The 26529-nt window shown below is 32.5% G+C and overlaps 4 non-coding genes across 4 annotated transcripts; 3 read left to right on the top strand and 1 right to left on the bottom strand.

Moving 5' to 3' along the window:
• Positions 1–12722: 12722 nt before the first annotated feature.
• On the top strand, positions 12723–12794 carry Trnaw-cca (transfer RNA tryptophan (anticodon CCA)). The gene has a single exon. It is a non-coding gene; the product is annotated as a tRNA-Trp (tRNA).
• Positions 12795–13107: 313 nt separating this feature from the next.
• Trnah-gug (transfer RNA histidin (anticodon GUG)) lies at positions 13108–13179 on the bottom strand. The gene has a single exon. It is a non-coding gene; the product is annotated as a tRNA-His (tRNA).
• A 149-nt stretch (positions 13180–13328) lies between these two features.
• Trnav-aac (transfer RNA valine (anticodon AAC)) lies at positions 13329–13401 on the top strand. Its single transcript has one exon. It is a non-coding gene; the product is annotated as a tRNA-Val (tRNA).
• Positions 13402–19030: 5629 nt separating this feature from the next.
• Trnae-uuc (transfer RNA glutamic acid (anticodon UUC)) lies at positions 19031–19102 on the top strand. Its single transcript has one exon. It is a non-coding gene; the product is annotated as a tRNA-Glu (tRNA).
• Positions 19103–26529: the final 7427 nt, after the last annotated feature.

Here is a 26529-nt window from a genome sequence, read left to right as displayed (position 1 = left end):
CAAAAGTTTAAATTTCAGAATTCCGCAGATAAGGTAAAAAGAAGTCTTAATATTATTTATGCTATTTTCACGTCAATATTTGAAATGCTTTGAAAAGATTTTCCAAGAGGTTTTTAGACAGATAATTTTTTATGATAAAAATTATCTCGGTAATGAAAAATTAAAATTGCATGCCATAAAATTAACTCTTTAAAATGAAAAAGACGTGAAAATTTATATATTTTTCCAAAAAAGGCTTTTTGACTTTTTGACTTGACATTATTTCAGAAATATTTTGATTTAGTTTTTGCTGGTTCATTCATGATGTAAATGATGATGATTAATCTTTTGATCCGATTTTGATCATAAACTTCATTTGCAAAGGACTAAGGCCAGGACATACTTTATTTGACCAAAATCCTCCCCAAATCACGATTTATGCTTTAAAAAAATATGTGGAAAAATTGTTTCATAAATTTAACAAAAAATATTTGAGCAAACATGTGCATAGTACGATTGTGAACACATTTAAATAAATTTTAAATCTTTTATAATTTCACAATATTTTTAAAAATATTTTCATTGTTCCATAACTGTAATCATGATTGTAGTGGTAAGTTTTGCTTGAAATTTTTTATTTTTAAAAATTTTTGCATCAAAATAAAAAAGCAAAATTTCATATTTCAAGGAAAAAAAGCCTGATTTTCAAAATTTTAAAACAAAAAGTATCGCAAAAATTCATCATGATAGTAAAGCAAATATAAAAAAAAAATGCAAAATAATAATGAATTCTTAAAAATAGCATTTTTCCATAACTTTTACTTCTCTTATAGATTTATGGTCTCAAAATTAATTAAATTGATAAAAATATTGAAAAATCTATATATGATTAAAAATCCATATCTGAAATCCATCTGAATAGTTTATTATCAATTTTACAAGTTTTTTTTCTATGAATATTTCAATTTAAGTCAATAATTTTTTTGCCACCCAAATTTAAACATTTTTTAATAGTACAATTTTCTTAGAAAATATTCTTCCTGCTGCACCACGTTGCACAAAGATAAGGGACAAAATACTTTCCTTTTTTTCTCTGCTGCATACACACTGCGTTAAATCTCGTCGTTTTAGATGTCGTCGGAACGGTACCACTCTCTTTCTGTGAGCTGCCACTTCTGGAGGAAATGGGGAAAAATTTAATCAAAGCTGCAAAAGAATTTTCCTCACTCTTTTTTTACGCTCTCCGGGCCCACTCACTTTCCGGGATGAAGTTTTTTTGTGTGTTCCTTTTTCGCTGCTTGATCTCACCTTCTAGGGTAAAGGGATTTATTTTTGTCTTTGATTTCTATGTTTGTGTTACGAAAAAATCTGGATGTTACAATTTTGTAGATTTTTTTTATAACTTATTCAAAATGAGAAGGCTCTACCCTTTTTTTGGAGAGTTCCACACTGCTGCCTGCGTTCCCGGTCGCTTTGATGTTCCTGCCCACACTTGCTATCTCGGAACAATTGTACACATTTGCACTCCTTTGCTGGCTTTTCCGGTGTGACAAAAGCATTTTGTGCGGAAAATGACTTTCATCCGGGTGAAAAATCTGCATAACCTAGACGTGGGGAATGTGTTTGTCAAATGAAAATATGTTCAGCATGTGAGCTGGATGTTAATTAAAACTTGCCTCGTGTGGCGAGGAGTTCATCATTTCTGCAACAGCATCAAGAGTATTAAATTAGTAACCATATCTCAAAACCAAATCAACCCAAAGTCAGACACTCAATCTTTTCGTGGAAGATTCCAGCTGTAAATTTCCCCCGCCCAGAGAAAGAGAGAGGGAAAACCAAATTAATGTGCAAAGTCTTGCAAACTCAAATGAAATCCAGCCAACTTTCAAGATTAACTCAAAAATTCCATTAAAAAATTGAGTAAAACTCAACTATCCACAAAATTACATCTATCTCCTTCGTCCGGGAGCATAAACCAGCATCTGTCCAGCGTCCCAGGGCAGTGTGCAGCAGCAGCAGCATCCGAAATTGTATTATCCTTGGACGATCCTTTTCCTCCCAAACCCACGCGCGCGAGCGACCAAACGAGAAAAGTTTCAGCCAGATAACTCAATTTTCATCCTTCATCCCAAGCCGGCTGGACTGTGGAGTTCTGGATGCGTGTGTTCCTTAAGGGTGAGGGTGTTGCAACACATTTTGGTTGATTTTTGGGTGGAGTGGGAAAAAAGGACGAAACTATTTCAATTTCAGCGCAAACCGCAGTTTGTCAATGAAAAACGAGGTTCATCATCCCCGGGTGGATTTCTTGCCAGATGATGTGACTGCTTGGCACGTTATGGATTATCTTTTGGAGAAGGGGGTTAGTTCTGCATTGTAATTTGACTCTTTTACGGCTTATGAACTGCTGGTGCATAACTTGGGAACAAAAGTTGAAACGAAGGGTTGAGTAGAAGTGAAGACAGAAAGAACAATATTGTGAGCTTTTTAAATGTGTAAGTAAATCTCTACTAAATTAATAGTTGTGCTTTCATTTACTTTTTATTTTTGTGCCAATCCATAAAATCTTTTGATTGTTAACTACATCAACAATTAAAAAAAAATGTATAGAAATAACTTGTTAGGTACTGCAAGTACTGAAATCTTGTTAGCTAATTCTCCACCAACTAACACAGCAGCTGCCACATTTGAGTAAAACTTTGTCCTAATGGGAAATGTTTGTCCCTGATCATCAATCCGAGCTCCATTTTTCGATATCTCGTTACAAAGGGGCAATATGACTTCTTCAATATTTGAATTAACATATTCCTAAAATTATTCAAACATATTCTTTTTAACGTTTTGGTTTATTTATGATCTGAAATTCAATGTTCATAAATTAAATAAAGCCTTACACTATCGAAATTCGATATAAACGATGGATTTCAATAAACATATAAATAATATATGAAGACAAGTCATTCTAGGCTTATATAAGCCATTTTTGTGTATGCTCCACTCAAGAATGAAATTATTAATAAAATATTGCAAGTTATTAAAATAATGTTGTATCTAGTAATTTGGACATTTCTGTTCGTCGTATCAAGAAGCAGCCAAATACATGTTTGTAGGAAATGTTCTCCATTCTGATAAAAATATACTGATTTATGAAATTTTGTCCAGATGGTTAAATTTAGTCAAGTTCAAGTTTTTAACAGCAGTTGTTAAAATTGACTAATTGGCTGAAAATGGTTAAACAATGGTTGATAAACTGTGGTACAACAACAACATTTGTTGATACTTTATGAACAAGCAGAAGGAATGCATAAAAGGTAAAACCTTTTCAACAGAAAAAAAATCCTCTTAAAATACAAAAAAAAAATCTGAGCTATTTTTGTAAAAAGGTCTGAAAAGGTCGCTGGAATCAACTCTCCTGATAGTTTAACAAAAAAAAAATTCCTTTTGGCTTTTGTCCTAAGTGTTAAGGCCTTTCGAAAATTCAGCTGTTTTTTACAAAATAAATACACGGTATTTGGCCATTTTGAACGGGAGTCTGTAAGCCTCAAACATATTTTTAACAGAGCGTTCGTCGAATTTGCCATTGATTATTGCGTCCATCCCAAGAATTCCCGGGATTTTTCCAAAACGGGAAATTTCTGAATTCCGGGTTTTTCATATTTCGTCCCGAGAATTTCCAAAATTGGGGAAAAAAAATCAAATGTTGGTCTGGAAATTCAGGGTTTGTTGTGAAAATAGATGAACAAGGCTAAAACAATAAAAAATAAAATTAATAAATTGTTACATTCAGGATTTTTTAACGGTCCTATACGTTATTTTGTTTCATATGTTTAAAGGATATATTTAAAAAAAAAACTCTAGATATCAGCATTAATAAGGCTACCAACTCTTACTGAGCAAAAATCCGTATTCTTAACGACCTTGTTGACATGACACCATGGTATAACAAAAACTGTCAAGGAATTATTTAGATTGTAAATATTTTTGTTAAACGTTTTAAAGTTTACGAACAATATCGTTTTCAGTGTTTTCACGAAAACATTTCTAGAGGTTTTATTGGAAAGGTCCTATAAATACAAGCACAACACAAGTTATTCAAGTTATTCTTTTAAAATCAAACTGACAGTTAAATAAAAATGTCTAATTAGCAAAAGCTTTGGCCCAAACAAAAAAGCAACTAAATTTATGCGAAAAATTCCGTACAAAAATTCCGGCCTGTTAAAAAACCTTAAACATTAATAAGACTTTTAAAGGAAAATTCATTGGAAAATGACTGATCCCAAAAATGCCTAGCGCTTTAAATATTTTCTAATTAATCTTATAAATTTTTGAAAAGACTTCGTACATTCATGATTTTATAAACAAAATAATATCATACAATCATTATAAAATTTTTAAATTATTTTTCATCCAACATATTTAACAAATCAAGACGAGTGTATCGAAACATTCCTGATTTAGTATTTTTTTTTGCATACTGCTTGATTTCTTTTAAAATAGGAACAGAAGAAAACAATTAGTACTATTTTCATTTAAAACATGTCTAAAATTATCTAAAATTAATCATTGGCAGGTGTATTATTTGTTGTCTTTTTATTTGTTATTTAAGACAAAAAAAAAGTTTTTTTTATATATTTCCGGTCATGGCATATAAAGAAATCAAAATATGTATTTATAAGAGACTTATTTAATTTGAATCACTTTGGATTTGAAATAAGATTAGAAATCAAAGAACAAAACAATGTTCAAGCAATTTTAAAACTCCTATTCTTGTTTAGATTGAAGTGTAGATAATCATCTTGATCTATATCTATTATTTTCATCTTGAAAAACACGACAAATATAATGAAAACATAGATATTACTACTGTTTCAAAATTTTCCCGGTATTACATAAATATTTTTCCGTTTCCCGGGGAAATCGAAACTTTGAAAAATAGGATCTTTGATCTTTATTTCAGGATTTTTTTGCCCAAATTTCATAGCAACAAAATTCTAATTGTGTGTAATTTTCCAGCAATAAAATAATAATATTTCAAAATGTATACACTCAAAGACGCATAAATAAATAAAATACTGATTTCAACTTGAAATTAACCGTCAAATTGCAAAAACTTAGAAACGCTACATTCTATCAATTTTCAAAATTTGAATAGTTTTCAGTTGCAAATTTTAGTTTTATAAAACAAAGATTTTTGGGGTTTAAAAGCACAATTGAGGCCGTTGCACAACATTACTAAAGTTCTTGTATGGTTTTCTAGAATTAAAATTTTGTTAAAATAGTCTAGATATTTAAAACTGTTTTTCCTGAATTCTAAGAATCCCAGATTTTCGAATATTTACAATTAATTTTTAGTATGGACAGCTATCAACATTTTATGAAGACTTGTATGGACGAACACATTACCATCTGGGGAACCCCTGCCTGCCAGGGGTTTCCCCAGATCAGCCTGATAAAAAATACACTCAAAATCCATTTCTGGTTTTCATACAAAATGGCTCAATACTGATGAGAATGGAAAACATGATCCAGAAATATTTACAAATTGTATAAAAAGGAGCATTTGAAATAGATTTGCGAAAAAATTATAAAAGAAGTATGGAACTTCCATGATCAAAGGGGAGATTTAACGAAATTTGTTTTGCAACGATTTTTGTTATTCTGAAAAACACTTTTAAATTTTGATTTTTTTGTGAAAAGTTTGTTATTTTTTCAAAATAAGCAGGATATTTTGTCACTTTAAAATGAGTAGAAAAGTTAGTATTTTCAAAATGATTTTTTTTAACTAAAAAATTGGCTGAAATCAATGGAAATTCATTTTCAAGTCGTTCAAATATTTTTCCGAATGCATTCAGAATCCAATTCAATGACCCGATTCCCGAAAGTTTTCTGATAAGCAAAAGCCAGTACAATTACAAACCAAATCATCTATCATCATTCGGCCATCGCGGGACAATGAGTCCGTTAATAGGTTCTCCTCCTCCCATCTCAAGAGACCCTATTACTCGCAAAGATGGTCCGAAAATTAAGTTCTTCTCAGTTCCATCCAGATAGTTTCTGTTTCTGTAACGAGAAAATCTCCGCCTCCTCCGAAACAAATGCCATTTCCTTTTCCATTTCCCGGAGCAAAAAGTTGATCAACTTGGCGGGAATGATTTTATTGAAATGTTGCCTTCCTTTCCCCGCAAACCACCCCCTTCCCCTTCTCCTCCCCCTTCTTAGTTAGTGTTGTCACCAAGATTCGGGTTGGGCTGTTGGGTTGATCGATGGAGTAAGTTTTCCGCCTTTTTTTTCCTTTGCCTCCCACTTTTGGTGCTATTTATCTTGATCATCATCGCCGTAATGGTGGCGGCGTCTTGACGAAGGCACCACTCTTGGAAAGTTTAATTACTACTGGCTGCTGCTGCAGGATTTCAATTAGGACCCGGCCTGAACACTCATTTATCTTTGTGAAGGGATTCGGCCACCCTCCCGCCGAGCGCAGTCCAATCTGGAACGAATCAAGATTAAATAATGCTGTTTGACAGAGGATTGACTTATCGCTGGATTAGTGAGGGAGCGTGTGAATCGATTCGAGTGAATTATTTCAGCCGGAACTTGTGGCAATTTAAATAACTTTAACTTTCTCCATCTGGGCTTTCCCTGGCTCCTGCCACGCCATCTACATCCCAGCCGGGAGGCCCAATTTCCCAATTTTTGTTTAGAATATTTTTTTACGACCCGAAGCTTTATGGCCCATATCGTGCCACTTTATGAACAAAATATTATATCATCCTAAACACGGTTCTGGAATCTCCGGAAAAACTCCACGCGTACGGCATCCTGGTTGGTGTTCTGTTTTTCTTACGCGTTTTTTTGTTGAAAGTTTAAGGATCCTGAGAGTTTATTGTTGTAAAATGGGATGGGGTAGTCCAAATTTCACCAAGGCAACATAACATAGGGATTATTTTTTACTTTATGAAATAAAGCTATAAAGTGGATTGGAAATGCATTATAGCTAGCGATTGGTAGGAAAAAAATATTCTAACGAATTAAAAAAGAAAAGTTGTGGTGACAGAAAATTGTAAGTTATTTGCAATCATTAGGATTGAAACAAAGCTAAACAGGTGTAAATGATTTTTAAAACACTTTTTTTATTCAAATGTTGTTGCCACGGTGGCCATTTAGCATTTTTTTTATTGTTGGGCCACTGATCGGAAAAAGATAAAAAAAAACTTGTTTGTAAAAAAAAACTCTTAAATTCATTGATATTTTGCAAATTTTTGGTAGTAACAAAACAAATAATGTAAAGCATTTTGTTATTGGTTTATTTAAATGAGATTTTTATATATTTGGTTAAAAAAAAGAAAAATATTTTTTTTGTTTTTTGTTTTTTGTTTTTTGTTTTTTGTTTTTTGTTTTTTGTTTTTTGTTTTTTGTTTTTTGTTTTTTGTTTTTTGTTTTTTGTTTTTTGTTTTTTGTTTTTTGTTTTTTGTTTTTTGTTTTTTTTTTTTTTTTTTGTTTTTTGTTTTTTGTTTTTTGTTTTTTGTTTTTTGTTTTTTGTTTTTTGTTTTTTGTTTTTTGTTTTTTGTTTTTTGTTTTTTGTTTTTTGTTTTTTGTTTTTTGTTTTTTGTTTTTTGTTTTTTGTTTTTTGTTTTTTGTTTTTTGTTTTTTGTTTTTTGTTTTTTGTTTTTTGTTTTTTGTTTTTTGTTTTTTGTTTTTTGTTTTTTGTTTTTTGTTTTTTGTTTTTTGTTTTTTGTTTTTTGTTTTTTGTTTTTTGTTTTTTGTTTTTTGTTTTTTGTTTTTTGTTTTTTGTTTTTTGTTTTTTGTTTTTTGTTTTTTGTTTTTTGTTTTTTGTTTTTTGTTTTTTGTTTTTTGTTTTTTGTTTTTTGTTTTTTGTTTTTTGTTTTTTGTTTTTTGTTTTTTGTTTTTTGTTTTTTGTTTTTTGTTTTTTGTTTTTTGTTTTTTGTTTTTTGTTTTTTGTTTTTTGTTTTTTGTTTTTTGTTTTTTGTTTTTTGTTTTTTGTTTTTTGTTTTTTGTTTTTTGTTTTTTGTTTTTTGTTTTTTGTTTTTTGTTTTTTGTTTTTGTGAGGACTTCGGATAATCAAGTCAGGACTGTAATAACCAAAAAATCGTGGCTTTAGTTTCAATCCAGATTGAATCGCAATAAAGTCAAACAAAGAGTTTACCGTTCTATCACAGAATTATGGGATTTTCTGGATGTTCTATACTTTTTAGTATGATGATTTCACAGGCAGCATCAATAAAACGGATTGTTCCGCAATAAAACCTACCTAGTTTGGATAGCTTTATCTCCACGTAATGTTCAGGAAAGCCTCCACCCCAGAATCCAATAAATTACATGAACACTGATTGGAATCGTACCAGTGCACGATAAGCCAATAAATAAAAATCTCGTTCAAATTATTGCCCAAATTTATGACAAACTGGAATTGCGTTTCGCAAACAATAATAATTGCTCAAAGCTGCTTCCAAACATCAGAGACGATTTAATTGACGTTTTCCCCCTGAAAATCGATTACTAGGCATAATTCATCTCACTAAAACTCCAATCTGGGGCTGACAATCTAATCACGTAATAACTGCCAACATATCGCACCAACCCAGGCAAGCTCCAAAGCTACGTGGATCGAATTTCATCCAAATCTAAATTTGTGAAGCCCAAAACTTCGATTCCATCTTTAAGGTAGGGTTGTGAAATTTTACACCCATCTGGAAAGGGAAGTGTAAAAAAATTTACACCACACCCCAAAAAAGGACGTCTCTCCCTCCTGCAGCAAAGTCACCCATAGACACCTCAATATCAATACGTCTTTTAATAGCTCGACGATCGTTAAAAACAGTTCCAAACAGTCGTAAAAATTTCACAAACATCCCAAATCCATTAAAATCTCGCGAAATTTTATCACCCGCCAGCTTTCCAGCAGCAGCTGGCGTAAGCCAACAGTAGCGCGAAAAAGGACGCGTCCCCGGAATCCCTGGATAGCGCAGATCCCCTGCCCGGCCAAAAGAGATAGAGACAGAACAGGGCGAATGTGTAATCCCTTTAATTGTCTTCCACCGCAATAAAAGTCAAATTTTCCGAGCCCACAGCGAGCGCGCGCGCCCCGGTGGAAATTCGGCGTGATTTATCGATCATCGGGATAAGTTCTGTTTTCCACCAAAGACACGACCACCACGTTCGAAAATTTACATGCGACGACTTTTATAGCCGGGGGAGGCTTTTCTTTCGGGGGCATAATTCAGCCCCCTCCCTTCCCATCAGCGGAAAAGTGTCCTGCAGCGAGGCAGGAGTTGATTTTCCTCCTGGGTGCAAGATAATAGAGTGTTCGAGCCTGGCACCTCTGGGTGTTTTGGAGAAGAAAGGGTTGTTTAATACATTAAAGAAGACTTTGGTAAGAACTTTAGTTTTGAAGGAAGTAAAAGTAAGACTGTACCATTGTACCAATAATTTAACTTTTCTTCTGAAAACTTGTCATGTTGATATTTTATTATCTTTATTGATCATTCATTTCTTAAATCTTTTTTAATATTTTATTTTTCCTCTGTTCATTAGAAGCAAGAGCAAAGCAAAGAAAAACTTAAATTTGAATTTCATTTTCTTTATCAAAAATATTATTAATGCATTTATTCATCAGTTGTGTAATTTTTTGTATAATGTCGGGAAGAATCCTATTTCATCATAAGCCTAGTATTTTCCTATCCTCACTGGAATGTATGACTAAAAGTCTAATAGTCGAATGGACAAAAGTTCGCAATGTTTTTCTAATGAAAACTCCATCTACTTCTTTTTAAATGAATCAGTTAATTAAGCCTACACCTATTTTTAATATCAACAAAAATAAAAAGAAGGTTCTGCTAGTGCTTAGATAATCCAGTGCATTTTTTTTAATCAACATCCCACCACACATACAGACATTTGCTCAGAACTTGATGCTGAGTCGATATGTTTACATGAAGGTCTAGAAGGTCAAATAAAGAATTTTGTTTTTTGAGTGATTTTATAGCCTTTCCTCAGCAAGGTGACACAGATATCACAGAAATTATTTGAAAAGCTTAATTGATTCCTTCGATTAAAAAAAAGTAAGAAAAAACTAAAACAAGAATAATTAGTTTTGAAGCAATAGAATATCTCACAAAAATAACCAGATAAAATGTTTTTGAAACAATATTTAATTCTTTAAAATAAGAGCAGTTCTCTCAGATTTTGGTCATTCGATTTTTTTTTTTGTATTTTTTAATCCGACTGAAACTTTTTTGGTGCCTTCGGTATGCCCAAAGAAGCCATTTTGCATCATTAGTTTGTCCATATAATTTTCCATACAAATTTGGCAGCTGGCCATACAAAAATGATGTATGAAAATTCAAAAACCTGTATCTTTTGAAGGAACTTTTTGATCGATTTGGTGTCTTCGGCAAAATTGTAGGTATGGATTCGGACTACACTGGAAAAAAATGATACACGGTAAATAAAAGTTTGGAAATATTGTAGTTAACTTTTTGTCACTAAAACATGATTTCGAAAAAAAAACCCTTTTTTTATATTTGTTTTAGAGGACATCAAATGCCAACTTTTCAGAAATTTCTAGGTATTCAACTTCATTTTTCGACGTAAAATCAAATTTGCAATCAAAAAGTACTGTAGTGAAATTTTGATAAAATGCACCGTTTTCAAGTTACTATTTATCACTCGAGTTCACTTGAAAACGCTTTTAATTAGCTTTAATTGAATGTCAAAGTTCTGACCTGCCAACAATAGAGGCACGCTGCAATCAGATGCTGTTTTCCTACTAATGATTGATAGAATGGAAAAACTTTAATAAAAATAAAGAAGCAAAAATTTGGATTATTATCCCACAGAGCTAATTTTTAAACAAATTTAGAGCTTTAAATAAAGATCCTATATTGTATTTTATTTGTTTTAAGGACTTTTGAAAAAACAACACTTGTAATGATTTATTATGAAATAATGTTTAAATATGTTTGAATTAAGATCTTTTCGAACATTCGACAATTCGTCCTTCGACCTTATGTTTTTTAACCTTTAGTTTCATATTTGTTTTCCTACCTATTCTGCTTATAATTGTGCATTTATTAATTATAAATTTTTCATAAAACCTACTTAAAAATACTTCATGTTTTATCCTTTTATTAAGTTATTGATTGTATCAAAAATTATGTTTTTTTATCACCATCGCAGTTCCCGAACAATTTTTCCATAAAATATTGAAATCCTCTATGCTGTTCTTGAAACATTTCTATAAAAAAAATTCACTCTGTTTTGCCACCTTGTGAAATTTTCCAAATAACTTTTAAAAACAATATTCTAGGAAAATAAAATTCTAATTAATGTTTGAAAATCATTTCGAACAAATGGCGCCCACTTATGCAAAATCTAAGAAAATAGTTGACATTATTCTATAACCTTCAAATTGTGTTGAAGTTCAAACTAGCACCATATTTTTTGATTAGCAAGGTTGGATACCTAATTTGAATCGAATTTATGTAAGAATAAGTCGAATTAGCAAAATTATGAGAAATCTTAATAAAGATTTATTCAATATAAAAATAACTATTTATAAATATTTTTCAGTTCATTTTTTATTAATTATTTTTATCACTAATTAAAGATATCTTGAAGCAATTTAACATGACTATCAAAGCTATAAAATTTTAGAAAATATATATGTCAAAGTCACAATATTTCCACGAAGCTCGACCATCATCACACCGCATCGTAGCCTTTTTCAAACACACTTTTCAATCCCCGACCAACTTCTCCATCATTTTCCCCCCTAAACCTACAGGACCTCACAACAACGGTGTTGATTGGTCCCCGCTCGTTCCGGGAGGCGCGACTCCACGAAGCTCTTATTCCGTTTCCATTATTATAAATTTAATGTGCTTCCGTGAGCGCCGTGTCAGATTTTACAACCCCGAGATTGCCATCGTTGCAGCAACCCCCCGGACCATCATGCCCGGCGAGACGCGGCCCGATGACTGATGGAAATCGAACGGAAAAATCTCTAATCTTATTTCGAGCAAATTTATGATCGATTTTTATTGCCTTCCTGGGCTTCGGACGAGGGTGGTGTGTGGAGAGAGGTACATCCGGAATTTTTCCCTTCCGTTTGGCTATTTTGCACACAGCTTTTGGGGCACTGTAAAAAAAGGCTACAAAAAAGTTCACGGAATCTCTTCAAGGCAATGAACGAAAGTTTGTAGCGTGCAAACTCACTCGCTTTATTTTCGAACATCAATTTGCTTGGCTCGCTATCGATTTTCAGTCGATCAACGTCGAACGATGGAGCAAAAAATACAAAAAAGAAGGTAAATCCAATCCAATCCTGGGGTGCTAGCAATAAAACTCTCTCTCCCTTCGTCCCGGGATGGCTGATGGCACTGGCACTGGGTGGATTAAAGTTGGTTGGTTGGACTACGGTTAATTTGATTTGCGACAACCCCAGATTGTCGATGGATGCGGGTAATTAGGAGGGAAGCACTGATTGGTGCAGGAAGAATCTTGGTATAAAATCAGTGATTGATTTCTAGTTTTGAAAAATACTGATTAGAGGATTGATAGCAAAACAGGGAAATAAAACTAGCAAGCCAGATTAAAATTTATGTCGATGGTTTAAACAATCAAATCATCATTTATTTAATTTTTCTGTCAGCAATTTTTTTCAAAATAAATAAATGAATAAAAAAGATTGAAATCACGTACGACACATAAGCTTTCTTCAAATACAAGACTCCGTGGCGCAACGGTAGCGCGTCTGACTCCAGATCAGAAGGTTGCGTGTTCAAATCACGTCGGGGTCAAACTTAGAGGGTTCTTTTTTGATACAGATAGAAATACTTCTTATTGAATTTAGTAATGTTTCCTTTCTAACATGCAACACAAATGCAACACAAAATGCATAACACAAAATTTTGTTTTTCCAATTGCAGGTCAGTGATACACACTGTTTTAAAATTGGGTTATCAAAATGTTTCACAATTGCACAATTTATTAAATTAAATGAAAAATAATTTACTTTCTAACTTAATTGTTGTGTAAAACTTTAAAACAAAATCTAAAGGGCCAAAAATTTATTTCCCAGACCGCAATCAGTGTCCCAAAGTCGGAAGACACTGCCGTGACCAGGATTCGAACCTGGGTTACTACGGCCACAACGTAGGGTCCTAACCACTAGACGATCACGGCTACTCTGGTTTTATACTCGAATACGGAAAGTCGATATTGAAAATGTATTTTTTTTAAATGATAATAAGATTCAAAAAATAAAATCAATGAACCATTTTTTTACAAATCAACTTGCTTCTACGATAGTTAAAAAATAGCTTAAATCATCTGTTTCCGTGGTGTAGTGGTTATCACATCCGCCTAACACGCGGAAGGCCCCCGGTTCGATCCCGGGCGGAAACAAATCTTTTGCTTCATTTATTGATGATATTAATATTTTAGAGTTGATATTTAACAAAATTTTATCCAAAACTAGTATTAAATGTATTTAATTTCTTTAAAACAAATACAATTGATGACAAGTAGTTTCTGTACATATTAATTTATTTTTATACCTTTATCAATTCGATCAAAAACAGTGTCTTTTCATAACTATTTTTGATTTGCATACTTAACTGAGAATCAAAATATCTTCCATATTATCCAGTTTTATCCAGTTCTCAAAGAAGTGGAAATTACATTCTTTAAAATATTACATTTTACATTTCACATTTTACATTTTACATTTTACATTTTACATTTTACATTTTACATTTTACATTTTACATTTTACATTTTACATTTTACATTTTACATTTTACATTTTACATTTTACATTTTACATTTTACATTTTACATTTTACATTTTACATTTTACATTTTACATTTTACATTTTACATTTTACATTTTACATTTTACATTTTACATTTTACATTTTACATTTTACATTTTACATTTTACATTTTACATTTTACATTTTACATTTTACATTTTACATTTTACATTTTACATTTTACATTTTACATTTTACATTTTACATTTTACATTTTACATTTTACATTTTACATTTTACATTTTACATTTTACATTTTACATTTTACATTTTACATTTCACATTTTACATTTTACATTTTACATTTTACATTTTACATTTTACATTTTACATTTTACATTTTACATTTTACATTTTACATTTTACATTTTACATTTTACATTTTACATTTTACATTTTACATTTTACATTTTACATTTTACATTTTACATTTTACATTTTACATTTTACATTTTACATTTTACATTTTACATTTTACATTTTACATTTTACATTTTACATTTTACATTTTACATTTTACATTTTACATTTTACATTTTACATTTTACATTTTACATTTTACATTTTACATTTTACATTTTACATTTTACATTTTACATTTTACATTTTACATTTTACATTTTACATTTTACATTTTACATTTTACATTTTACATTTTACATTTTACATTTTACATTTTACATTTTACATTTTACATTTTACATTTTACATTTTACATTTTACATTTTACATTTTACATTTTACATTTTACATTTTACATTTTACATTTTACATTTTACATTTTACATTTTACATTTTACATTTTACATTTTACATTTTACATTTTACATTTTACATTTTACATTTTACATTTTACATTTTACATTTTACATTTTACATTTTACATTTTACATTTTACATTTTACATTTTACATTTTACATTTTACATTTTACATTTTACATTTTACATGTTTCGCAAAATATCTTATTTTTGCCATTTTATGCAACAACCTATATTTTGGCAAGAAATCTTTTTTATTCTAGGGGAAAGTGGGGCAAGTGTAACAAGCTAAGGAAATAATCGTTGTAACCCACCAAAAACGTTAAAAATCTGTCGGATTTTTTAATAATCATCTTATTTCAGGTCTTGACTAAGACTTATATAGAACAAGTTTTGAAAAAAATCCTGTTTTTTAATGCAAAAAAATGATTTAAAAAAAATGATTTTCCGTACGTTCTACTCAGCTAGTGGGGCAAGACGAAAAACCTGTTGTAATATCACTATATTTTGTATGAACAATTGTTTATCAGTTTTTAAGTACGTTTATGTATTTATTTTCCAATAAAATATGTTGTTGCAGGGTAATTCTCTACCAACTCACACGAAATCGGGAAAAATTGCCCCGACCCCTCTTCGATTTGCGTGAAACTTTGTCCTAAGGGGTAACTTTTGTCCCTGATCACGAATCCGAGGTCCGTTTTTTGATATCTCGTGACGGAGGGGCGGTACGACCCCTTCCATTTTTGAACATGCGAAAAAAGAGGTGTTTTTCAATAATTTGCAGCCTGAAACGGTGATGAGATAGAAATTTGGTGTCAAAGGAACTTTTATGTAAAATTAGACGCCCGATTTGATGGCGTACTCAGAATTCCGAAAAAACGTATTTTTCATCGAAAAAAACACTAAAAAAGTTTTAAAAATTCTCCCATTTTCCGTTACTCGACTGTAAAAAATTTTGGAACATGTCATTTTATGGGAAATTTAATGTACTTTTCGAATCTACATTGTCCCAGAAGGGTCATTTTTTCATTTAGAACAAAATTTTTCATTTTAAAATTTCGTGTTTTTTCTAACTTTGCAGGGTTATTTTTTAGAGTGTAACAGTGTTCTACAAAGTTGTAGAACAGACAATTACAAAAATTTTGATATATAGACATAAGGGGTTTGCTTATAAACATCACAAGTTATCGCGATTTTACGAAAAAAAGTTTTGAAAAAGTTACTTTTTGCGTTTCTCTTTGTTTCGTCGTCCGTGTCTGTCGCGGGTGACCATGAACGGCCATGATCAACGACGACCAACATTTTCAAAACTTTTTTTTCGTAAAATCGCAATAACTCGTGATGTTTATAAGCAAACCCCTTATGTCTATATATCAAAATTTTTGTAATTGTCTGCTCTACAACTTTGTAGAACACTGTTACACTCTAAAAAATAACCCTGCAAAGTTAGAAAAAACACGAAATTTTAAAATGAAAAATTTTGTTCTAAATGAAAAAATGACCCTTCTGGGACAATGTAGATTCGAAAAGTACATTAAATTTCCCATAAAATGACATGTTCCAAAATTTTTTACAGTCGAGTAACGGAAAATGGGAGAATTTTTAAAACTTTTTTAGTGTTTTTTTCGATGAAAAATACGTTTTTTCGGAATTCTGAGTACGCCATCAAATCGGGCGTCTAATTTTACATAAAAGTCCCTTTGACACCAAATTTCTATCTCATCACCGTTTCAGGCTGCAAATTATTGAAAAACACCTCTTTTTTCGCATGTGCAAAAATGGAAGGGGTCGTACCGCCCCTCCGTCACGAGATATCAAAAAATGGACCTCGGATTCGTGATCAGGGACAAAAGTTACCCCTTAGGACAAAGTTTCACGCAAATCGAAGAGGGGTCGGGGCAACTGCTGTGTGAGTTGGCGGAGAATTACCCTGCAGCAATTGGTATTGGGTAATTCTCCGCCAACTCACACAGCAGTTGCCCCGACCCCTCTTCGATTTGCGTGAAACTTTGTCCTAAGGGGTAACTTTTGTCCCTGATCACGAATCCGAGGTCCGTTTTTTGATATCTCGTGACGGAGGGGCGGTACGACCCCTTCCATTTTTGAACATGTGAAAAAAGAGGTGTTTTTCAATAATTTGCAGCCTGAAACGGTGATGAGATAGAAATTTGGTGTCAAAGGGACTTTTATGTAAAATTAGACGCCCGATTTGATGGCGTACTCAGAATTCCGAAAAAACGTATTTTTCATCGAAAAAAACACTAAAAAAGTTTTAAAAATTCTCCCATTTTCCGTTACTCGACTGTAAAAAATTTTGGAACATGTCATTTTATGGGAAATTTAATGTACTTTTCGAATCTACATTGTCCCAGAAGGGTCATTTTTTCATCTAGAACAAAATTTTTCATTTTAAAATTTCGTGTTTTTTCTAACTTTGCAGGGTTATTTTTTAGAGTGTAACAATGTTCTACAAAGTTGTAGAGCAGACAATTACAAAAATTTTGATATATAGACATAAGGGGTTTGCTAATAAACATCACGAGTTATCGCGATTCTACGAAAAAAAGTTTTGAAAAAGTTGGTCGTCATCGATCATGGCCGTTCATGGTCACCCGCGACAGACACGGACGACGAAACAAAGAGAAACGCAAAAAGTAACTTTTTCAAAACTTTTTTTCGTAAAATCGCGATAACTCGTGATGTTTATTAGCAAATCCCTTATGTCTATATATCAAAATTTTTGTAATTGTCTGTTCTACAACTTTGTAAAACATTGTTACACTCTAAAAAATAACCCTGCAAAGTTAGAAAAAACACGAAATTTTAAAATGAAAAATTTTGATCTAGATGAAAAAATGACCCTTCTGGGACAATGTAGATTCGAAAAGTACATTAAATTTCCCATAAAATGACATGTTCCAAAATTTTTTACAGTCGAGTAACGGAAAATGGGAGAATTTTTAAAACTTTTTTAGTGTTTTTTTCGATGAAAAATACGTTTTTTCGGAATTCTGAGTACGCCATCAAATCGGGCGTCTAATTTTACATAAAAGTCCCTTTGACACCAAATTTCTATCTCATCACCGTTTCAGGCTGCAAATTATTGAAAAACACCTCATTTTTCGCATGTTCAAAAATGGAAGGGGTCGTACCGCCCCTCCGTCACGAGATATCAAAAAACGGACCTCGGTTTCGTGATCAGGGACAAAAGTTACCCCTTAGGACAAAGTTTCACGCAAATCGAAGAGGGGTCGGGGCAACTTTTCCCGATTTCGTGTGAGTTGGTAGAGAATTACCCTATTTTTTTTTTCCATGCTAAAAATGCATATGGTACACTTGCCCCACCTGAACAAGATTTTTTAAAAGCTCTCAACAAAAATAACCAAAAGTTAAATCATACTTTATAATAGGTGCAAGTCATTGGTAGGGACACTACTGATCTAGGAAAAATACAATTTTGATAAAATGAGCCTTAAAACGAACCCTAAACCTTATTTTATACTTTCCAAATATTATAAGAAAACAAAGGGTTTGAAAAATACTTTATTAAATCTTATGCTCCGTGGTGTTTAAGACATTTTGTCGGTTATGTGGTAGTAGAATCAGCTAATTGCATTGCTAGCAACAAATCCTCATACTGGAAATAATCAAAATTGTAAAAAATACGGCCGTACGAGCGATTGTTCCTCTTGCCCCATATGGTCGTCTTGCCCCACCTTCCCCTAATTGTGAGTCAACGGGGGTTGCCCATGTCTTTTTTATGGGAAAACTTTTTCTCAATAGAAATTACGCAAACAATGCGTTGCGTTCAAGTACGTGTGTGTGTGTGTGCTTTTGTTTGTTGCAAAAGATCCGGCTGGCCGGAGAGGGCAAAGAATGCGATAATTTCCGCGCGAGCAACAAGCACTCTCAACAATCTGGCGCGGCATGGTAGCATTTTAATTTTTGTATTTATAATAATGGATGATAATTTGAGGAAATTATTTAATGAATGAAGAGGGAGAGAGAGGGAGAAACGAAACAAATCCAGTGCAGTAAACCAACACAGTTCAGCTCAGCTCTCAGCTCAGTGGGTGATGATCTCTTGAGCACGCACGCACTCGAGCTGATGTTTGATTTTCCAGTGAGTGCGTGTGTTTGCTTATTTGAATGGGGTGTCATTTTACCACCTCCCGCTGGCTGTTGCTTCTGTGAGATGATCCGCGGTGCGTGTGCGAGGTACGCAACGTGGAAATTATGCATATGCGCGTGTTTTGTGGCCGACACGTGGGTGACATGCCCTCTTTATGTCATCGATGCAGTTGGAACTCTGTAATTCGTCAGGGCATTTATAAGTGGACCATGGTGGTGATCAAACCACGAGCAAAAAAAGGTTATTGTTTGGATGTGGTTGATTAAAGTGACCTAATTAAGAAGTCTTAAATTTACTTGAAAATTAGAAAAATATCAATATATATCCTCCCATATGGTCTAGTGGCTAGGATATCTGGCTTTCACCCAGAAGGCCCGGGTTCGATTCCCGGTATGGGAAAGATTTTTGGATTCGTTCATGTTGTAATTTTATGTTGACTAGTTTAATTACACTAGATTTTCTTTTACAGACATAAAATGTAATGGGTTTTTAATTAACTCGCGGTTATTACATCGTTTTACTTTTTTTTCTTTTTTTGGCTTGATTTAATTAATCTTACTTTTTGAAGTAAATAGAATTTAAAATGTACTTGAACTATTGAAAAGATTATTGTGAATATGTTCTAACACATAAAAATAATTTATTGCATCGATTATCCCAATCTTGTAGTCTCTCAGCGTGATTTAAACAAACAAAAAACATATATCCAGTAACAGCTCTTCAATTTTATTCCATCTCGTTGATTTTTAAGAAAACAGACCATTCATCCCTCCACATGACATTAATCAATCCCCCAAATGAAAACAAGCATCCATTTGGTAAAGTGTTATTTTCCACGAGAAAAAATCCAATAATTGCTCAACCGCGGATTACCTCCATCTCCAACAGCTTCACTCACAGCTGGAAATTCATCTTCTCAATAACTCCCCCGAAGAAAAAAAAACGTATCGTCCCGGGAAAACAAATCACCTGCAAATGTTTGGACTGGCATCGTCTTTCCGATTGTGTTCACTAACCAGCAAGAAATAAATAAATGCCGCGTTCTCAAAATTGCCCATGCGTTGAAATTTTGATGACCCCGCTCACACAGGCAGCCAAAACGTTGATCGTCCTTCGCGATGCCAATTTAAATAAGTGCCACATTATTGGCCGCGAGCACAACTTCATATGTCACCGGTGGTCGTAACCTTAATTTATTCATCACTTTGATTAATTTAATATTGCCATTCGGGGTGGATTTCTTACGGGTCGGTGCGGCGAAAACAAACGTTGAGAAGGTGCTCTTTTGAAAAGGGCTTGCTGACAAAACTGTGGTCCAAATTCGACAAAATTATGTTTCAAATTAAACGCTTAGAGCCAATCACATTTTGTGTCAAATTTGTGTGAATTAATATTATTTGTTTGATTAACTTTAAATAATCCAGTTTAATAAAAGATACTTTTTTCATAATATCATTTTGAATCAAAAGTTACTTATTTGTTAATATTGAGTGTTTAGAATTTTGACCATTTCTAACACACCAAAATTCCACTGTGCCACTTGGACCTGACCATTACAAAATTGGTCTCCGGGCCCTTACCGTGGCTCACCGTGGACCAGAAACAATATTTGTCTGACCCACAACCAACTGTTCGACGTGGTCGTCACCAACGACTTGTGTGCCCTGCAAAGAATGACAGTAAAAACTATCGTAATTTGACATAATAGGGACCATTTCAGTTAAACCCTTCACCATAGGTATGGTCCTTCAAGGTAAAAAAAAAACAGTTGGACACCAATTTGGAAAATTAAGCCCCGATGACCACGTTCAACTTATTAATTCTTTATTATTGCTTGGGATAATCTATCTTTACCATAATTGTACTATAGAGAATTTGCAGCAAAGCTAAAAGACACATGCCGCCACCTATGAACAAATAGCGTAAACCTATGATTTTTCGAAAAAAATGCGTTTTTACCTTCAAAATCAACATTTTTATTAAACTTATGCCGGATTCGGATGAGAAAAATTATTTCCAACAATTTGGTGTATAACTTTCCAATATTTGTTTGTTTTTTCTATGAGAAAACTGGAAATTTAGAAAAAGATTGTCATTTGGACTATTTGGTAAGAAAGTCTGTCAAAAATCAATGAAAATTGTTGAATATACGTTAACACATCTGTTATCATTTATATAACTATTTATTTCTTTGATATTAACGGGGATACTCATTTTTTCGTGTTCCAAAACATGTTTTTTAAAGAAAAAGTTCACAAATTTTTGCGCGCCCAAAAAATGATGTTCATTATTTTAAAGCAAAATTTTTTTCTCGTCTTTTGCAACAAGTTTCATTAAGATTGATGCAGGGAATCATGAGAAATAAGCGATTTTGTTCTTCAATTCATCAGAAATGAATACGATTTTGGGCAAGTAACCCCATTTTGGCGCCACCTACATTTGAAACACAGTCGCGCTGCAAAACCTCAATCGTTTCTAATTTTTTGAAAACATAAGTGAATCTACTCGACAAGGAAATCTTGAATTACATGTAAACTTGGTTGATGTAATCAGATTCAATATAAACGTCTAAATCACACGTTGAATTATGTTACTACATGTTATATGTTTGTTTTTTATTTGAAAAAAAAAATTGTTTCACTATTTATGATGTAACATTTGGAATTTTTTTTCGTGTACCGTCATCCCTTAAAACAAAATTATGAAGGCATATAATTTTTCAAATTTTAGCACTTCAAACAATTTATGCAAGTGTCCATTCTCAACCCTGAACTTTAAATTGTTATATAATTTATAATTTGAAGGGCTACAAACTCAGCTTTCTAGCATTTTTCACAAAAATGTTTTTGACTTTCGTAAAAATTGGTTAGAATCAATATTTTTTATGTAAAATTAAAATAATAAATATCTCACAAATGGGGTCAAAAAACGCATAAAAAAGGATGTAAAAAAGGGTGTGTGAAAAAAGTTCGAAAGGACAAAAGGTCGAATAGCAAAAGGTAAAATGTCAAATGGTCGAAAAACATGAATGTAACACAATGACATTTTTGTTCGCCATAAAAAAACACACTTCAAATATTTGTTTTCTACCAAAACAAGGCCGTTGCACATTATTATCTACCCCCTACCCCTTTGCAATTTTGGATGGAATGAAGTAGGCAAAAACACTAATTTAAAAGAAAATCTTCAAAATTTTGATGAAAATTTACGTGCAATCAACTGAATAAATTGAAAATGTTTTTTTCCTGTGATTATCATCACATTTACTATGATGAAATAAAAAAAAATGATATTCAGTTAATATAACTGTCATTTTTTGTAAAAAATTGACTACAATTGTATTCTACAATTATCTTTTCATGAAATGTTGAAATGACGGCTGCACTTCTTTTTATGTTTTCTTGTTTCTGTAATATTTGTCTAGGTTTTCCATTTTTTCTGAATAACTCATAATTGTTTTTGTAATATATCTGCATGTTTTTGAATTATATCCGACACGATCAGTTTTTTTTAAATACTTCCATTAGAAAAAGTCTCAATTCAAAGAATCATTAGTATTGCTACAAAAGTGTTCATAAATTTTCATATTCTGAGTCATTAGAATGGATTTACTGATCGATTATGTGTTTTTATTAGGACTTTTCGAGAAAAAAAAGGTAAACGGAAAAAAAACTTAAACAATCTTTTAACTTTTTGTCACTAATAGTTAAATTCACTTAATATACAAAAAAGTGTGCAAACTTGATTTACCTATAAAAAATATGTTTGATGCTGTTTATCAAAGTTTTAATTTTTTTCTTAAAACATAATTTTCAAATAAATGATTTTTTTTTAATTTATTATCTTTATCTGTTGATCGATTAAATGTCTTCGGCAAAAATGTAGGTTTGGGTAAGGACTACACTTAAAAAGAATGATACACGGTAAAAAATGGGTGATTTTAAATTTCACTTTTTGTCACAAAAATTTGAATTGCAAAATAAAAAAACACTATTTTTTTTTTTTTATGACATGTTTTAGGGAACATCCAAAGCCAACTTTTAAGAAAATTCCAGAATGTGCAAAAAAACCATTGACCAAGTTATGAATTTTTGAATCACTACTGATGTTAAAAAAAATCGAAATATTGGTCGCGTTTTTTTTAAATCAAGGTTAACATTTCAAAAGGGCAAAACATTAAATATTACGCCCTTTTTAATTGTTTGTCTTCATTATATATTGTTTTCGGGAAGATCGGAAAATTTCACGAATGTTTCCTGTTTAAATATTGATAATCGGACCATTAGTTGCTGAAATACCACCATTAGATAATGGTGTGTTGTTTGGGTGAAACTTAAAAAAACATCAATCTCCTGTTTTTAAATCATTGCAAGGCAATATCTCAGCAACTAAAGGTCGTGTCTTCAAAGTTTAAATTATCAAAATATAGTAAATTTTCTCAGCAAAAAGGGAAACATGGGCACCTATTTCAAAAAAATCGACTATTTTCAAAAAAGTTACGGTGCACTTTATCAAAATTTTAGTGATGTTCTTTTTGATTGCAAAATTTGATTTTACATCGAGAAATTTAGTTTAAAAATTTTGGGACCAATATTTCAATTTTTATTTAAAAAATCAGTGTTGATTCAAAAAATAATAACACGATCAAAGATTTTTTCCACACTGGGAATTTCTGATGAGCTCTTAAATATTTCAAAAAATGAAAAAATAAAAATAGTGATGTTTTTTGCGAATCAAGTATTTGTATAATTGTATCATTTTACCGTGTAGTACTTGTCCCGCCCGTGTGGATCAATCGGACCGCGCACTAGACTCACAATCCAGAGGTCGCAGGTTCGAATCCCACGGCGGGCGCTCTAAAATTCTTTGTGTAAATATGGGTATTCGGCGCCGTCGCTCCGTGCCATACTTTCATACACTTAGGAGCCCAGGGCGGCGAAGTCCTTGTAGATAAAAGGAAGACACTAGTGGTTGGTACTAGCAATGATGGCCGACAGCTATAAAGTCAACTTCGTCGTACTTATCCATACCTATAACTTTGCCGAAGACACCAGAACGATCAAAAATTCCTTCAAATATACAGATTTTTGAATTTTCATTTCATGTCATTTTTATATGGAGCAATTCCAGCTCAAATCAGGATACTTTTGTACCCGACCCTCTTCGATTTCAATGAAACTTTGTAGACATGTTATCCTAGGCCTATATAAGCCATTTTTGTGCATATGGAGCAAATAGTACTCGAGAATAACATTTGAGAAGGGTGTAAGGTATTTAAGTATTTTTGTATTCTGTAATTTAAAAATTACTGTATCTCGAAGCCGTTGCGTCGTATCAAAATGTGGTCAAAGACAAACTTGTAGGAAATTGGACGAGCTTTCTGAAAAAAATACACGCCACATCTATGAGATTTTTTGATTTTTAAGTCTTAAACTTAAATTTGAAGGTGATGTCAGGATTTTTTTTCGTTCAAAATTTTTTAGGAAATAGTCTAAAATGTTATCAAAAGACTGACGAAAAATGCAGGATGGTATGTCTCTCCTAAAAAAAAAACAAAAATCATTTACTAAAACTATTTTTTGAAAAGTGGTCTAAACGTCAACATTTTTAAAAACCGGTAGTGGGAATCAATTCTCCAGACAATTTTACATAAAAGTCTTTGTATTGACAATTGTCCTATGTCCAATCCTTGGGAAGATACAGCGGTTTTAAAAAGAAAAAAGGTTGAAAAAACGGGATTTTTGGTGGTGGACATAGGACAATGGTCAATATGGAGACTTTTATGTAAAATTATCTGGGAAATCGATTCCCACTACCGGTTATTACAAATTTTGACGTTTAGACCACTTTTCAAAAAAAACAGTTTTAGTAAATGATTTTTGTATGTTTTTAGGAGAGACATACCATCCTGCATTTTTCGTCAGTCTTTTGGTAACATCTTAGGGTATTTCCTCAAAAATTTTGAATGAAAAAAAATCGTGAAAAATTACATAAAAGTGGCGTGTATTTTTGTTTCAGTGTATTTTTATCAGAAAGCCCGTCCAATTTCCTACAAGTTTGTCTTTGGCCACTTTTTGATACGATGCAATGGCTTCGAGATACAGTAATTTTTAAATTGCAAAATACTAAAATATTTAAATACCTTACGCCCTTCTCAAATGTTGTTCTCGAGTACTATTGGCTCCATATACACAAAAATGACTTTTATAGGCCTAGGATAACATGTCTACAAAGTTTCATTGAAATCGGAGAGGGTCGGGTACAAAAATACCAGAAAAAATCCGGATTTGAGCTGGAATTGCTCTATGGACAGCTGTCAAATTTGTAAGGAATACCCGAGCAGACGGAAATATCTTGATCATACCATTTTTTTATATTTGAGGATACTAGGCCAACAAATATTGTTTTTTTATAACAAGATTTGTTAATCGTCGTAATATTTTTTTTGTTATTGTTTTAATATTATCATAACAGACTTTTTTACATTTTTAGTTATTCTTCGAACAAATCTTTGTTAGTATTTTTTGTTATTGTTATTTAAAAAATCGCAGAGTTATGCGAAATCATAGAGAACTGCTGTTTTATTGTTCCTTTAATTTTGTTTGTGTGTATCCTTTCTACTAAAAATGGAAAAATTTTATACAAAAATGTTTTGATTCTTATTTCCAATATATTCTTTCAATATAATTTATCATTGTTACTGTGATTTTTCTGTAATTTGTTATCCAATCATCCAGAATAGATTAAGTCGATTCGATTCGAAATTGTTAAAACCAAATATAATTCATCCGCACTGCTTTAACCACCAGAAACCGTTTTGTAGCGATAAAAGTGGTACCCGGCCATAAAAATGTCCATTTTCTTCGATCAAGGTCACGCACCAGTGAAACAAAATTCAGCTAATCACCGCACAAATCACTTCGCTTTGTCGGCAACACTCCTCCCAGCTAAATAATAATAAAAAAAAATCCCCCGGCATGGCTCCAACTGCTGAGCTGGTGATAGATTGTCCCTCGGTGATGTTTCTTGAAAAAAAAGTCGGCAGCAGCCAAGAAAAACAGACGACCATCACGTTGACGGCGTAAACAATTGTGTGCACTTCTTTCGTGGTGTGTCTTGAAGTTGAGAGAGGGTTGGGCTGGTGGCAACTTTTCCGACCCAGCGATCAAAAACAGAAACGGGGCTACGGCGGCGGCACTTCTTGCAACTAATCTCCGCGTGCACTTTGCGTCATGGCAATGATTTCGGTTGAGCTGGATAGTAACTGAACGGCGGGCTAATTTTCGACAATTTTTTTTCGAAAAACTTTAAAAATAGAGCTTATTAATATTATACGTAATACCCTTAAAAAGTGCCCAATCTCAAAAATATTATTTTTTAAAAGATCAAAACCCCAAACAATTTTACCACTGTCCCCAAAACAAAGTGGCAGCGGTTATCTTCGTGGCCACCCCTCTCTCACTATCGAATGGTTTTGTGGCTGCTTGCTGCTGCCGGTATGATTTACGACCCATCTTAAAATCCATTACTCTAATCCACAGCTCGGCGGCGGTTGACCGGGCAAAAGGAAAAACTCCCCGAAACCGACGACTAAATACCAACTAATAGGTTTTCCTTGTTCGCGCGGGTAATTGGTCCGACGCGGCGGCGTTTGACTTAGATTTGAGGGGGGGAGGTTCGTCACTGTTTTTGGCGATGGTTGCGGCAGGTTTAGTCAGTGTTGTGCACTTGAAAGAGACCGGCCCGACCAGTCCCGTTGAGATTTGAATTGATTAGCGTTTGAAAGTGCCCAGTTTTTAGTAGCGGGTGCTGATTTTTCAATTAGT

This window comes from Culex pipiens, chromosome 2 (genome assembly GCF_016801865.2).
Source record: "Culex pipiens pallens isolate TS chromosome 2, TS_CPP_V2, whole genome shotgun sequence".
Classification (NCBI taxonomy): Eukaryota; Metazoa; Arthropoda; class Insecta; order Diptera; family Culicidae; genus Culex; species Culex pipiens.
The sequence above is the reverse complement of the archived record's forward strand: the minus strand, read 5'-3'. Positions and strand labels throughout refer to the sequence as shown.